A 15,119-nucleotide genomic window follows, 5' to 3' on the forward strand; every position below is an offset into this window, starting at 1 on the left:
CCAGTCATCACATGGTGGGAGATGGAAGGGCAGAGGAAGAATAAGCAAACTCCCGGCATCAAGCCCTTTATAATGGCATTAATTCATTAATTGCATCAGGCATTAAGTTTCAACATGAGTTTTAGAGAGAACAAAAACATTCAAACCATAGCAGTGTATTAGAGGTTAAAACAAATGACCTGAGTATCCATCTGAAGAAGCAGTGAAATAATAAAATAGGAACAGATATTAATAAAATAGATAATAGAGAAATTAAAGCTAAGAGATGGTTCTTTGAAAAATTTAAAAATTCATACACTTCTAGCAAGATTAATTAAGCAAAGAGAAATAATATTTAAATATCAGAAATAAGAGATAACGTAACTACAAATTTCACAGGCATTAAAATGTTAATAGAAAACGTTATAAACAATTTCATGTGAATAAATTTGATAACTGAGATGAAATGGTCATAATCCTTGAAAAATACAACTAATCCAAACTGAGTGAAAAAATGTAAATTTGAATTCATAATCAAAATATTTCCCAATAAAAAAATTTAGCCCCACATATTTTTACTACTGCATTAACCAACACTTAAGGAAGAAATAAGACTAATTTTACTCAAAATATATTTAAAAATAGAGAAGAAGAGATTAATTCCAAACTAATTTTATGAGGAAGCGTAACCATGAAATAAAATCTTGACCAAAATTTCACAAGAAAATAAAATTACAGGCCAATATTCTGCATGAAGGTGCAAAAATCATTTAAAATTTTAGAAAATAAAATCGAGCAATATATAAACAGTTACGAAATCATGACCAAAAGGGATTCATCTGAAGAATGCAAGCTTAGTTCAAGCTCTGAAAAAAAATCAGCCTAACTCAAAATTCAGCAAACTAATCATATAATCGTTTCAATCTTGCAGGAAAAGAGTGATAAAATTTGATACCCTATTTGATAAAAATTCTCAAAAAGTTATGAAATGAAACTTCCTCAATCTGATAAAGTGAGTCTATAAAATATTCTGTAGTTAACATCATACTTAAGGATAAAAGACTGATTATTTTTAACTTTTATTTTAAGTTCAGGGGTACATGTACAGGTTTGTTACATAAGTAAATATGTGTCATGGGGGTTTGTTGCACAGAGTATTTCATCACCCAGGTATTAAGCCTAGTACCCATTAGTTATTTTTCCTGACTCTCTGCCTCCTCCTTCCCTCCACCCTTCAATAGGCCCCACTGTGTGTTGTTCCCCTCTGTGTCCATGTGTTTTCATCATGTAGCTCCCACTTATAAGTGAGAACATGAGATATTTAGTTTTCTGTTCCTGCGTTAGTTTGCTAAGGATAACGGCCTCCAGCTCCATCCATGTTCTGGCAAAGGACATAATTTTGTTCTTCTTTATGGCTGTATAGTATTAAATGCTGTATGTGTACCACATTTTCTTTATCCAGTCTATCGCTGATGGGCATTTAGGTTGATTCCACGTCTTTGCTATTATGAATAGTGCCACAATGAACATACACATGCATGTGTCTTTATAATAGAGGGTTTTTATTTCTTTGGATATACACCCAGTAGTGGGATTTCTGGGTCAAATTTTATTTCTGTCCTTAGGTCTTTGAGGAATTGCCATAGCACTTTCCACAATGGCTGAACTAATTTGAACTCCCACCAACAGTGTAGCATTCCTTTTTATCCACAACCTCGCCTGCATCTGTTATTTTTTAAACGTTTTAGTAATAGCCATTCTGACTGCTGTGAGATGGTATCTCATTGTGGTTTTGATTTGTATTTCTCTAATAATAAGTGATGTTGAGCTTTTTTTTCATGTGATTGTTTGCTGCACATATGTCTTCTTTTAAAAAGTGTCTATTCATGTCATTTGCCCACTTTTTAATGGGTTGTTTTTGTTTCTTATAAATATGTTTAAGTTGCTTATAGATGCTGGATATTAGACCTTCATTGGATGCATAGTTTGGAAAATTTTCTCCCATTCCGTAGGTTGTCTATTTACTCTGTTGATAGTTTATTTTGCTGTTCAGAAGCTCTTTAGTTTAATTAGATCCAATTTGTCAATTTTTGCTTTTGTTGCAATTACTTTTGGCATCTTCATCATGAAATCTTTGCCTGTGCCTGTATTCTGAATGGTATCTCCTAGGTTGTCTTCCAGGGTTTTTTTGGTTTGGGGTTTTAAATTTAAGTCTTTATTCACCTGAGTTAATTTTTGTACATGGTATAAGTTAAATTTTATTCATGTACAATCTTCTGCATATCGGTAGCCAGTTATTCCAGCGCCATTTATTGAATAGGGAATCCTTTCCCCATTGCTTGTTTTTGTCAGGTTTGTCGAAGATCAGATAGTTGTAGGCATGAGTTCTTATTTCTGGGTTCTCTATGCTGTTCCATTGGTTTATGTGTCTGTTTTGTACCAGTACCATGCTGTTTTGTTTATCTTACATTTGAGAAAAAAAATAAAGGATGTCCATTCTTGCCACTTCTCTTCAAAATTGTACTGGAGGTCCTAGAAAGTATAGTTAAAAAAAAAAAGAAAGAAATAATAAAAGTTAGAAACTTTGAAAAGAAGAAATAAAGCAGTCTCTATTCAGAAATGATATGATAATGTGCAGAGAAAATCCTTAAAAATTACCAAAAAACCCTACTAGAAAAAATAAGTAAATTTAGTAAAAATCACAGAACAAACACCAATATACAATGATCAATAGTATTTACATTTACTAGCAAGAAATAATGGGAATGAAGTTATGAAATAAAATTAAAACTCAGAAATATTATGTCTAGTAGCACTAAAGTCCAAAATATTTTGGAACAAATTTAACAAAAATATGCAGAATTTTTATACTGAAAACTGAAAACATTTTTCAGAGAACTTACACGAGACACAAATAAATGCTGAGATTTACTTTGTTCAAGAGTTTATTAGAAGATTCAACGTTGTTAACTAATTCATTCTCCCACAAAAAGTCTATGTAGATTTAACACAGTCCCAATCAAAATGTGAGCAGACATATTTGTAGAATTTGTAAAAGCATAGGACATAGAAGAGCCAACAATGATGTTTTGAAAGTGAATAAAGTTAAAGCAATCACATTTTCTAATTTGAAGATCTCTATAACGCTAAAGTAATCTTGATAAGTATTATTGGTAGAAAGACATAGAGTGTCAGTGGAGCAGAATAGAATCCAGAAGTAAAGCCATGTATGGTTCATTACATTTTAGCCAAGCACCAATAAGTTAATGAGATAAAATGAGTCTTTTCCATAAACGATGCTGGAATGTCTATATAGCCATATGAAAAAAAAATAAAACATGTACCCCATCTCATACTCTACATAAATATTAATTTGAAATAGATCATTGGCGAATAATTTGTTTTTATTACCTAAAAATAAAAGGTAAAACTGTAACATTCTAGAGGAAAATGCAGGGGGAAATCTTCATACATTGGAGTATGCAAAGATTTTTTTTAGGGGGGAAGTAAGAAAAAGCACTAAGCAAAAAAGAAAATATAAATCGAACTTCCTCAAAATTAAAATCCTCTGTTTCTTCAAAAGTCTGCTAAAGAAAACCCAAAGGCCATTTACAACCTGGGAAGATATATTTACTCTACATGTGCATGTATCCAACAAGAACTTCTATGCAGACGATATGAAGAGCTCTTACAAGTCAATAATATAAAAGCAAGCAACCCAATAAAAAGAGGGCCAAAGATTGAAAAGAACATATCACAAGAGAAGATTAACAAATCACCAGTAGAATGTTTAAAGTCACTTTGAAAATGTTCAGCATAATTGTTCATGAAGAAATGCAAATTAAAACCATAACAAAACACAAATTTGCACAATTGGAATGGCTAACATTAAAAAATTGTCAATATCAAATGTTGGCAGGACTGTGGAGTACTTATGACTCATATATTGCTGTTGAGTGTCTAAAATGTTATAATCACTTTGTATAATCACTTTGGAAAAGAGGCTAGAATTTTCTTGTAAAATTAAATATACCTTGTCACATGATACACTCAATGAAGATAACCACACAAAGACTTGCATGTGAATGTTCATAACAGCATTATTGTTAACACAAAAAAATTTGAAACAACTTTAAAGTTCATCAATAGGTGAGTGGATGATAAATGACTTGTGGTGTGTATCTATATAATGGACTACTACACAGCTATATGAAGAAATGAATTACTGATATGCATAAAAACATAGATTAACTAAAAACTTTATTTCTAATAGAAGTAGATACGAAAGAGTACATACTGTATGATTAAATTTATGTAAAGTCTAACATTAAGCAACACTATTCTACATTGACATAAATCAGGTCATGGCTTCCTGCAGTGAGTGTTGAGGGCATTGACTAAAAAGGGGCACAAAGGAGTTTTCGAGAGTGATAGATATGTTTCCTGTTTGTATTGATATGATAATTACACAGATGTATAAATTTGTTATCAACATCACTTTAAATGCATGCATTTTATTGTATCTATATTGTACTTCATTAAAATTGATTGAGAATTACATTTCAAAAATTACAAAAATTGAACTGACAAAACATACTGGCTAAAAATTGTTCAAGTGACATTATCAAGTGTTGGTGACCACGTGGGGCAGTTTGAATTCTCCTACAAAGCTGGTGAATAAATTGATAAAATCACTCCAGAAAAGAATTTGACAGTATCTACTTTACCCAGTCTTTTTCATACCCTAAGACCCAGTAGTTCTACTTCAGAGTGAATGCCCCCCAAAATGCACAAGAATGTTTATAGCAGGACTGTTTATAAAAGCCAAAAAGTGTAAACAATCCAAATGTTCATGTATAGAAGAATGGATAAACAAATTACAATGGAATGGTGTTACACAGCATTGAAAATAAGCCATTGGTACACATACTGTGGATAAATCTCAAAAAAAAAAAAAAATCAGTATTTAGTTGAAGAAGCCAAATCCTCCCAGAAGAGAATATACTATATAATTCTGTGATGCAACTATATGCTGAAGTCATGATAATGGTTTACTTGGTGGAGATAGTGACTGATAGTGACATGGAGGGATTTGTGCTGATAATATTCAAGTTTTGGGTCTTGGTCACATAGTATGTTCACTTTGTGAAAATTAGCCAAGTTTTATTGTTGTATTCATGTACTTATCTATGTTACATTTCCATAAAAATCTTAAGAGTATCTATCAACTGAATGAAAAGTAAAATGTTCAATCTTCTAGCTGTTGCCTGTATATTTCTGCAAATTCTATTATGTTTAGGAGAGACCCATGAGCCCTGGGACCTTCAAGAAGTCATAGAACTTATGAAATTCCTTCTTTGTAATCAATGCTGCAATGGGGGAGAAAATTTAAAACAAAGCAAAACAAAACAAAAGACAAATTTTATTCCAAAGATAGTAACAAATTTTATTAGAAGACAAAACCGACTTAAGTTTTGTCTTTCAAAAAAAAAAAAAAAAAAAGACAAACCTTATTCCCAAGATAGTAACAGATTTTTTGAAAGACAAAAACTGACGTAAGTATCTTTAACAATTGTCAGTGGTGTCCAAAAAGGCAGCAAAAGGAAATACCATATTTAAATGAGACTATATGTACTTCCCAAGGAGCAAATAACAATAGCCAACATGATTTCAACTTTACATTTTAGAAAATAACCTCAAAAGTACTTGGTAGTTAAATCTTCCAACCAGCGTTTATTATCCAGATTATGACAAGTTAGGAGCATGCCCAATGAAAACATTGGGACTTGAAGTACTGAGTGACTTCACACCCACTCGTACACACATATAAACATGCATATGCACACACAAATGTAAGTAATGCATAGGGTTCTCAGTGTCAAAAAATAGCATATCAATTTTTAAAAGTTAGAGTAATGCCATCATCTTATTCCCTTTTCTGGTTGTTGCAAGCATTTTCTGGATATTAATAATTTGAGTGAAAATCTTGTAATAATCTCCACTACATGCTAATTCTTACCATTAAATCTTAGCCTTCACAGTAGCCCAAATCCAGCATAACTCAAATGTTAACGTTGATGTAAATATTATGCTTTTCAATAAAGCTTGATGATACTTCTAATTAACCATATGTGCAGCTTAGTTAGTGGCTACAGACTTTATGGACTTCATCGTAATGAAAACTCAGATGTTGCTGTTTGTTTATTAAGTTGATATTTGCAGAAACACTTTTTGAGGCACTCAAAAGACTAACTGCAAAGGTTTATAGATTTGATTTACACCCACTTACACCTCCAAAGGGATGTGATGCAGCTACAAACTTTAGTACATTATAAATTTGGAAAATCTTCCAACCAGCATTTTTTAGAATATGCTCTGTGTAATATTAGCTCCACAGGAGGATAAAAAGTATAATAAAGGATAGAAAAGAAATCTCTTTTAAATTTTATATTTAAAATTAGTCTATAGGTTTAATTGGCTACTCTGACTTCTGTAGCATAGGTCTTCATAATGAAATATACATTGTTACTCTACAGTGGGTACAGGACATGTTATGTTTCTCATATATACTTGGTCACTGAAAACCTTTTATTTTTTTTTTAACTTTTAGGCTCAGGGGGACATGTGAAGCTTCGTTACGTGGGTAAACTCACGTCACTTGGGTTCACTGTACAGATTATTTCATCACCCGGGTATTTAGTTCAGTATCCAATAGTTATCATTTCTGCTCCTCTGCCTCCTCTCACCCTATACCCTGAAGTAGGCCCCAGTGTCAGTTGTTCTCACTTCTCTGTGTTCATGAGTTCTCATCACTTAGCTCCCACTTATATGTGAGAACATATGGTATTTGGATTTCTGTTCCTGCATTATTTTGCTAAGGATAATAGCCTCCAGCTCCATCCATGTTCCCTCAAAATACATTATCTCATTCGTTTTTATGGCTGTATAGTATTCCATGGTGTATATGTACCACATTTACTTTATCCAATCTGTAATTGATGGGCATTTAGGTTGATTCCATGTCTTTGCTATTGCGACTAGTGCTGCAATGAACATTTGCATGCATGTGATTTTATGGTAGAATGATTTATATTCCTCTGGGTATATACCCAGTAATGGGATTGCTGGGATGAATGGTAGTTTTGCTTTTAGCTCTTGGAGGAATCACCATACTGCTTTCCACAATGACTGAATTAATTTACACTCCCTGCAACAGTGTATAAGTGTTCCCTTTTCTCTGCAACCTTACCAACATCTGTTTTTTTTTTTTTTTTTTGACTTTTTAATAGTCATTCTGACTGTTGTGAGATGGTATCTCATTGTGGTTTTGATTTGCATTTCTCTAATGATCAGTGAAGCGGGTTCAAGTGATTATCCCGCCTCAGCCTCCCAAGTAGATGGGATTACAGGAATGTGCCACCATGCCTAGCTAATTTTGTATTTTTAGTAGAGACGGGGTTTCACGATGTTGTCCCAACTGATCCCAAACTCCTGACCTCAGGTGATCCACCTGCCTTGGCCTCCCAAAGTGCTGGGATTATAGGTGAGCGCCACTGCACCTGGCCAATAATTATACATATTTATAAGGTACATGTGATATTTTGATACATGCATACAATGCGTAATGATCAAATCAAGATATCTAGAATATCTTGTTTGGTTGGGAACGTTTGAAATTTTCTCTTCTAGCTATCTTGAAATATACAATAAGTTATCGTTAATTATAGTCACCTTATTATGCTATCAAACACTAGAACTTACTTCTTCTATCTAACTGTATATCTGTACCCATTAGCCAGCCTCTCTTCATTCTCTCCCCACAACTTCCCAGTGGTGGTAACTTCTCAGTCTCAAGCAATTATCATTCTACTCTCTACTCTCATGAGATCAACTTTCTTAGTTCCCACATGTGAGTGAGAACATGCAATGTTTGTCTTCCTTTGCCTGGCTTATTTACTAAACAATGACCTCTAGTTCCATCCATGTTGCTGCAGATAAACTACTTTTAATTTTACATGCAGCTACTCTTGGATCTCTTCTGATATCTGGTCAGAACTGCAACTAATAGGCAAAATAGGGCTGGTCTTCCAGAGCTGTTCTCATGAGGCCTACCATTGTATGGTATGGCAGGGGAGAAAATAAATGTAGCTTTTGAAACCTTCTGACTTTGTGGTACAAGGCTTTCTTCTCCAGACCTCTGCCACTACCACCAAGTAGCTCTTCAGTCAAGATCTTGGTGCCCAGGACACAAAGCTGTGCCTTCTCTCATCAGTCTTAAGTTGGCTTTCATTTTAATCCTCAGCTTTACTCTCTTCTCGTTTTCCCAAGGCATTGTGGCTGTATGATTTAGTGAGTGTCGTTGGACAAACATATGTGGAAGACGCCACAGTGTGTAAATGGTATCAAAAGTACTAGCAGAGAGCATTAAAGCAATTACCTGGGATATGAAATTACAAGTGTTAAGGCAGTTTGAGGTCAGTGAAAATCTCCATCGTATTTCAAAGGCTTTGGGGCTTACTATTGCTCTGTGGGAGTACTGTGATAATAAAAACATAATACAAGCCTAAGGACCTTTAAATGCTATTAATTAGATTCACCATAAAAGGATTGTGAAATTAAAATTATTGTGCCCTCAATTATAATTTAATTACATTAAGATGACACAATTTTGTTTTACAGTGAAGGTTCCAGACAGTCAATAGAAAGCAATGCTTTTCCACATACAAAAATTTGTTGTATAAAAATCTGTTAGGAAAGTATGACATTCTGTTATGAAGGAATAAATCTGATTATATGCTCTACACACAATCACATGCAGAGACAGAAATGTTTTTGACGTGTGAAGGGACATGTGAAATTAGATTGTTATCCTTTTTCTAAGAAAGCTTTTTATGTAGTTAAATATAAAAAAGTGAATAATATAATTTTAATGTGATTACTTACAACTTACAAACATCTTATAAAAGCAAAAGGTAAAAATTATAACTCCCCAGTGATAACCTTCTAAAACTGTTAATAAACATTTCCAATACGGGCTTCTGTTTGGAAAATCTTTTGATTGCTTAAAAATTGTCACAGCTTTAAAAAAAAATGCTCTATGGCTGATGTCTTGGTAATCTTTACACTTGTCAGCTTTAGTTAGAAATAATAGAACAAACTAAAGTACTATATAAATGTGATAGCATAAAGGCAATGCTAGAGCAATAAAAAACATCCTAAATATCAAAAGAGGTACTCAGTTTTGGAAGGAAGGAAGGAGAGAGAGAGAGAAAGAAAGAAGAGAGGAGGAAAAGAAAGGAGGAGGAGGAAGAAAGGAAGGAAGAAAGGAGGAAAGAAGAAAAGGAAAGAAGAAAGAAGGAAGGGGCCGGGCGCGGTGGCCCAAGCCTGTAATCCCAGCACTTTGGGTGGCCGAGGCGGGCGGATCACGAGGTCAGGAGATCGAGACCATCCTGGCTAACACGAAAAAAAAAAAAATTACCGGGCTTTGGCGGGCACCTGTATCCCACTATCGGAGGCTGAGGCAGGAGAAGGCTAACCGGAGGCAGACTTGCATGACCGAGATTGCCCACTGCACTCACCTGGCGACAGAAAAAACCCCTCAAAAAAAAAAAAAAAAAAAAAAAAAAAAAGGAGGAAAAGAAAGGCAAAAAAAAGGAGAGAGAAAAAGGAAAATTATTATAAAAATTCATATGACAAAAAATTATACTCATCACAGGAAAAATGACTTTTAAGACGATGGTGGAAACTGATATGTTTGGAAAAATGAAATGCCTGATCCTCATGTCTTACCAAGATATAAAAAATAAACGTTAAACCATAAAAACTACAGCAACATTTGACTGCATATATTTATAATCTGGAGTGAATATATTTCTCACTAGAATATATAAAATTTAGAGGCAAAAGGAAAGATTAATACATTTTACATATATTTTAAAAAATAGTTTTTGTATGGCAAAAGGAAACCAGCAAAGTGAAAAGCAAATACCAAGCAGATAAAAATATTTGCAACATATGTCACAAAGGGCTAATGTCTCTAATACACAATGAGCTCCTAGAGATTATAAGAGGAAAGCCAAGAAACCAGTAAAAAATTGTGCAAACATGATGAACAGGCAATTCATAGGAGACAAAATAAAAATGGCTATTAAACATATGACAATGTTTTCAACCTAACATATAATAAGCAAAAATAAATTCAAACTTCTTTATTGGAATACCATTTCTCACAGATTAGATTAGCAGATAACCAAGAATTTGACAATATACTTGGCTAATGAGACTACAGAGTGACACACACTCTCAAGAATTTCTGGTCAAAATGCAAAATATTACCACCCCTCTGTAAATCTGGCAAAATCTAGCAAACTTGCATTTGGGTTTATTCTTTAATACAAAACTTGCTTATATGACTATATCTCAAAAATACACCAGAAAAACTGCTAAGGAACTAGGTAGTTAATTGCAGTATTATTTGCAGTAGCAAAATACAGGAAATAACCTCAACATCTTTTAAGAGGATGCTGTTTAAATCATGATATGTTCTTACAGTGGGATACTGTGTAATCATACAAGGAAATATCAATGGTTTCTATGTAATTGCTCTCCAGAATATATCATTAAGTGATAAGAACAAGAGGCAGAAAGTGGGGAGAATACAAATATACATATAGTCTCTGTAGTTGTATCATCTGTATGTCTTATGAATATGACAACCACACATATTGTCCTCCCAATACTATATGTTATGAAGAACAGAGAACCGCCAATGAAATGTGATATTCTTGTCCAACATGAACCTGAATTCAATCAAGCCTTTAGTACTAATATCTAGTGCATATTAAATGCCTAGAATAGAAAGCTACAAAATTATTGACCTGATTTCTTCAAAACCTAATACAAAAACATTAAGAGAAAATCCCATTATAGATTATAGAGATCCAAGAGTCATAAGAACCTTGTTTGAATCTCAATTAGAACAAACCAGTTTAAGACATTTTAAGACAATTAGTGAAATTTTAATATGAAACATTTCTCAATTTGTCTTGAAAGATGTAACATAAACTGCAGTTATATGAGAAAATGTCCCTAAATTGAGAGATGCATGCCAAAGAACAAAGGGTAGAAATGACATGATGAATGAAATTTGCTTTAAAATACTTCAGTCAAAAATATGGACTAATTAAAACAAGTAGAGCAACAACAAACAAACAAAACCATTATTCAGTATTTAGGATCCAAATATAGAGAAACAGAACCTTGCAACATTTCCCTAATCCTTGATCACACAGATTTCATAGGAAAAATTGTTGAATGCCATCTGTTGAGAAACAATTTTTCCACTTACTGGAAGCTTTCAGGGAATGCAGAGCTAGAAAATTCTTTCTTGCAACACTTCGCTTGCTTTGTTGGGATCTCCTAAACAGAAATGTTCTCTTTGCCTGTATGAAGTTGTGCTCTCAAAGTGACTGCAAACTCAAGAGAGCTGGCCTTTGGAGCCACTGAAATAGAGTTCCACTTCCCACTTGCTTGTCACTTCTCTGAGATGATTTCATTTGAAACAACTGTTTCATGTGAAAAGAAACTATAAGAGGTAAAATTAAGGAAGTGAGGATAAAAGAGGAAATTTGTCAAATAATAAACAGCAGAAGTCTAATTAACTCCACGAGATTTTGGCCTTGCTTACTTTATTCCTTTTACTGTGAAAATGAAATAATGAGCTCTATGTGTGGAACATTACCAAAAAAGAGTAGAGACGAGGTCAGTCCGGTTAATTGCTGTAAATTGCCATATTCTTTCAGTAGCTAAGCAAAGGGGGTCTCTTAGCAGTTTGAGTTAAGAGAAGAGAATGATAACCTAACAAACATTGAACTAGGGACATGTGCCCTCCTAATGAGGCCACGTAACTCACACAGGAAACTCCACTCTTATTGTTATGTAGATTGTAGATGTCCTCTGCACTGCATTCCCCCAAAACACCCCTCTACATGTACATGCCCTGTGGGAACAGGGTCTCTCTCCTGGAGGCTTTTCCATGATGACGCACACAATTTTGAAAATTAGACTTCACAGAATTGGTTCAGAAAAGTCACTATACATATCCAAATGTATTACACATTTATAAATGTGAGAGTTGAAAATATAAAACCTCTGGAAGACCATGTAGAAAAAAACCTCTGTGTTCTTGTTTTAGCAAATATTAATGTTTCTTAGGTAAGACTCAAAATTCAGAAATGATAAAATAATTGATAAAACTTCATCAAAATTAAAATCAAATGCTCTTCAAAATATAATGTTAAGGCAGATCAACATGCAGGCCACACACTAGATGAAAATATTTGTAAAACCTACATCTAGTTAATAACTTTGTTTTTACTGACAGATTCTCACTTCGTTGCCCAGGCTGGTCTCCCAAGGTGCTGGGATTACAGGCGTGAGCCACCGCGCCCGGCCATGTGTGATAGGGTAGCCCTAGAAAACTAATACATAACCCAACAACAAAATGGCCACATCCAAAGAATTATACAAATGCCGAATAAGCACATAGAAAGAGGCTCAAAATAAGTAGTCATTATAGAAATGTAAATTAAAACCATAGTGAGGAACTACCATATGTTCACCAGAATAATGAAAATTTAAGTGTTATTAAAGATGTGGTGTTAATAGAAAGAATTCCCATATATTGCTGGTTAGAATGCCAGATTTTACACCCTCTTGGAAAAACAATGTGACAGTGTCCTATAAGTTAAACAGATCTATAACATATATCCCAGAAATACCACTTTTTTTGTATTTACCTAAAAGAATTATTCATATGTATATATGTATATATATCCATTCAAAATCCTCTCAAATGCAGCTTTACTTATAAAAAGCCAACACTGAAAACAACTGCAACAACTGAAAAACCTGCAAACTTTCCATAACTGCTGTATGAGTGTACGGATGTATGAGATATCCATACAACAAAACAATGCTCAGCAGTGAAAAGGAATGAACTAGGAATTCATGCAACAACATGAATGATTATTAAATGCATTCTGGTAAATAGAATACCCAGACACAAAGCCACCATGCTCTATGATTTGCTTTTTGCGAATATCCATAAAAGGCAAAATGATAGTGGCAGAAAATAGAACAGAGTGGACAGTGGATAGAACTGACAGCAAAGGGACACGAGGGAACCTTTTTAGGGTGACAAAAGTGATCAATATCATGACTGTAGTAGGAGATCCATGACCCTAAATATTTGTCAAAGCACAGAAAAATGTACAGTTGAATTTTATTGTATATAAATTATACCTTAGTAAGAATTATAAAAATAGCATAATCCCATTTTTATATAACCATGTACATATTCCTATCTACCTACCTATCTAATATTTCAGGTTTACATGCTGGGAGAGATGTCTGAATAAAGTATATGCAGGGTTAATAGTCATTTCTGGATAGCATAGTTTGAGGACTTATTTTTTTAACTGTATATGTTTTGCTGTATTATTTGAATTCTTCCTAATATATCTTTTCATAAAAAACAATACTCTTTTGGAACAAATGTAAAAAATTGCTAATGATATTTATTGTGCTAAAATATACCTTTAAAAATTTTGTACTTAACCCTCAAATGCCAGAAAATCAGACAAGGAAGCATATGATACATGATATTCAATCTAGGCATTAGTAAGTTAGGAAGCATTTACTTTCTAATCTTTTTGGTAAGATCTGGTCACTGTTATATGAATTATTTTATTTCAGCATATATTGGTAACATTATCTGATGTTATCAAAATAGAAATGCTTTCGAGCATTACTCACAGAATAAATTTATTTCTGATACAATTATTTTACTTGCAACTTTAATCCAAAAGTAGATCATATCTCAACATCCCCTTTAGTATTTCAGCAATGTATTGTGTTTTTAAAGAGATTCCATGGTGAAATGCATTTGGGTAGCTCTATTTTAGAAAATAGAACCCAAGTCCTGAAATACACAATATCACTAGTGTAAAACCTTTCAGTGTTACTCAATTTTCCAAATAGTAGCCTATAAAAATTGGGAGTAGCCACACTTGAAATCTACCCTCTTAGATCTTGCGATATAACAGATATTAAAAGTTCTTCCAAAGGTTATCATGTTTATTAAGGTATTGTCTTCCAATCTCTCTCTCTCTTTCTTTCTCTCTCTCTCACAAACACACACACATTTCCATTATCTCACTCAAATCCCACTTGCAGCCAAATGATTTATTCAGTATCTTTAGTGAGAAATATTATCCATTGTGCCGGTTTAAATTTCTTTAATGGCTTTTCAAAATTATGTTTTCTGTTTCCCTTCAATTACTCTATTTGGTCAAACTTTGTTATTAACCATAGCATTTTATTCATTTATTTCTTTCATCTTCTACCAGTTCCTCCATTTAAGAGCTTTATAGATTTAGATCTTGTCATAAAAGGTCTTAATAGAGACTATTTTCTAAGATAGCTTGTGATATGGTTTGGCTGTGTCCCAACCCAAATCTCATCTTTAATTCCCACGTGTTGTGGGAGGAACCCAGTGGCAGGTAACTGAATCATGGATACAGGTCTTTCCCTTGCTGTTCTCGTAATAGTGAATGTCTCATGAGATCTGATGGTTTTAAAAAGGGAGTTTCCCTTCACAAGCTCTCTTCTCTTGTCTGCTGCCATGTGAGATGTGCCTTTCACCTTTCTCCATGATTGTGAGGCCTCCCCAGCCACATGGAACTGTAAGTCCATTAAACCTCTTTATTTTGTAAATTGCCTAGTCTTGGGCATGCCATTATTAGCAGCATGAAAATGAACTAATACAGCTTGCTATCATTTTTTAACATGTGAAAATTTTTTTTAAAAAACTTCAATGTGACTACTTTGTTTTTAAATCATTTTACAATGATTTTTTTACTTTGAAAAATGAGAATGATAATGCTAAGATATCTATAAGAAGTTATAAGTGTTAACCAAAAAACAGTCCCTTGAAAATGAGATCACAGAATCAACAGTGTGTGTTTTACACCACGGAATACTATGCAGCCATAAAAAAGCATGGGTTCATGTTCTTTGGAGGGACATGGATGAAGCTGGAAACCATCATTCTCAGCAAACTAACACGGGAACAGAAAACC

The 15,119-nt window shown here is 33.6% G+C and overlaps 1 long non-coding RNA gene across 1 annotated transcript in view; it reads right to left on the bottom strand.

Annotated features, from left to right (window-relative positions):
- Nucleotides 1-1,241: 1,241 nt before the first annotated feature.
- Nucleotides 1,242-15,119, bottom strand: part of LOC131383766 (uncharacterized) — a 43,151-nt gene continuing 29,273 nt past the window's right edge. The window contains exon 3 of the long non-coding RNA XR_009214022.1: nucleotides 1,242-2,511. This is a non-coding gene — a long non-coding RNA (uncharacterized LOC131383766). The remainder of the gene's footprint in view (nucleotides 2,512-15,119) is intronic.

This window comes from Hylobates moloch, unplaced genomic scaffold (genome assembly GCF_009828535.3).
Source record: "Hylobates moloch isolate HMO894 unplaced genomic scaffold, HMol_V3 SCAFFOLD_6, whole genome shotgun sequence".
NCBI classification, from domain to species: Eukaryota; Metazoa; Chordata; class Mammalia; order Primates; family Hylobatidae; genus Hylobates; species Hylobates moloch.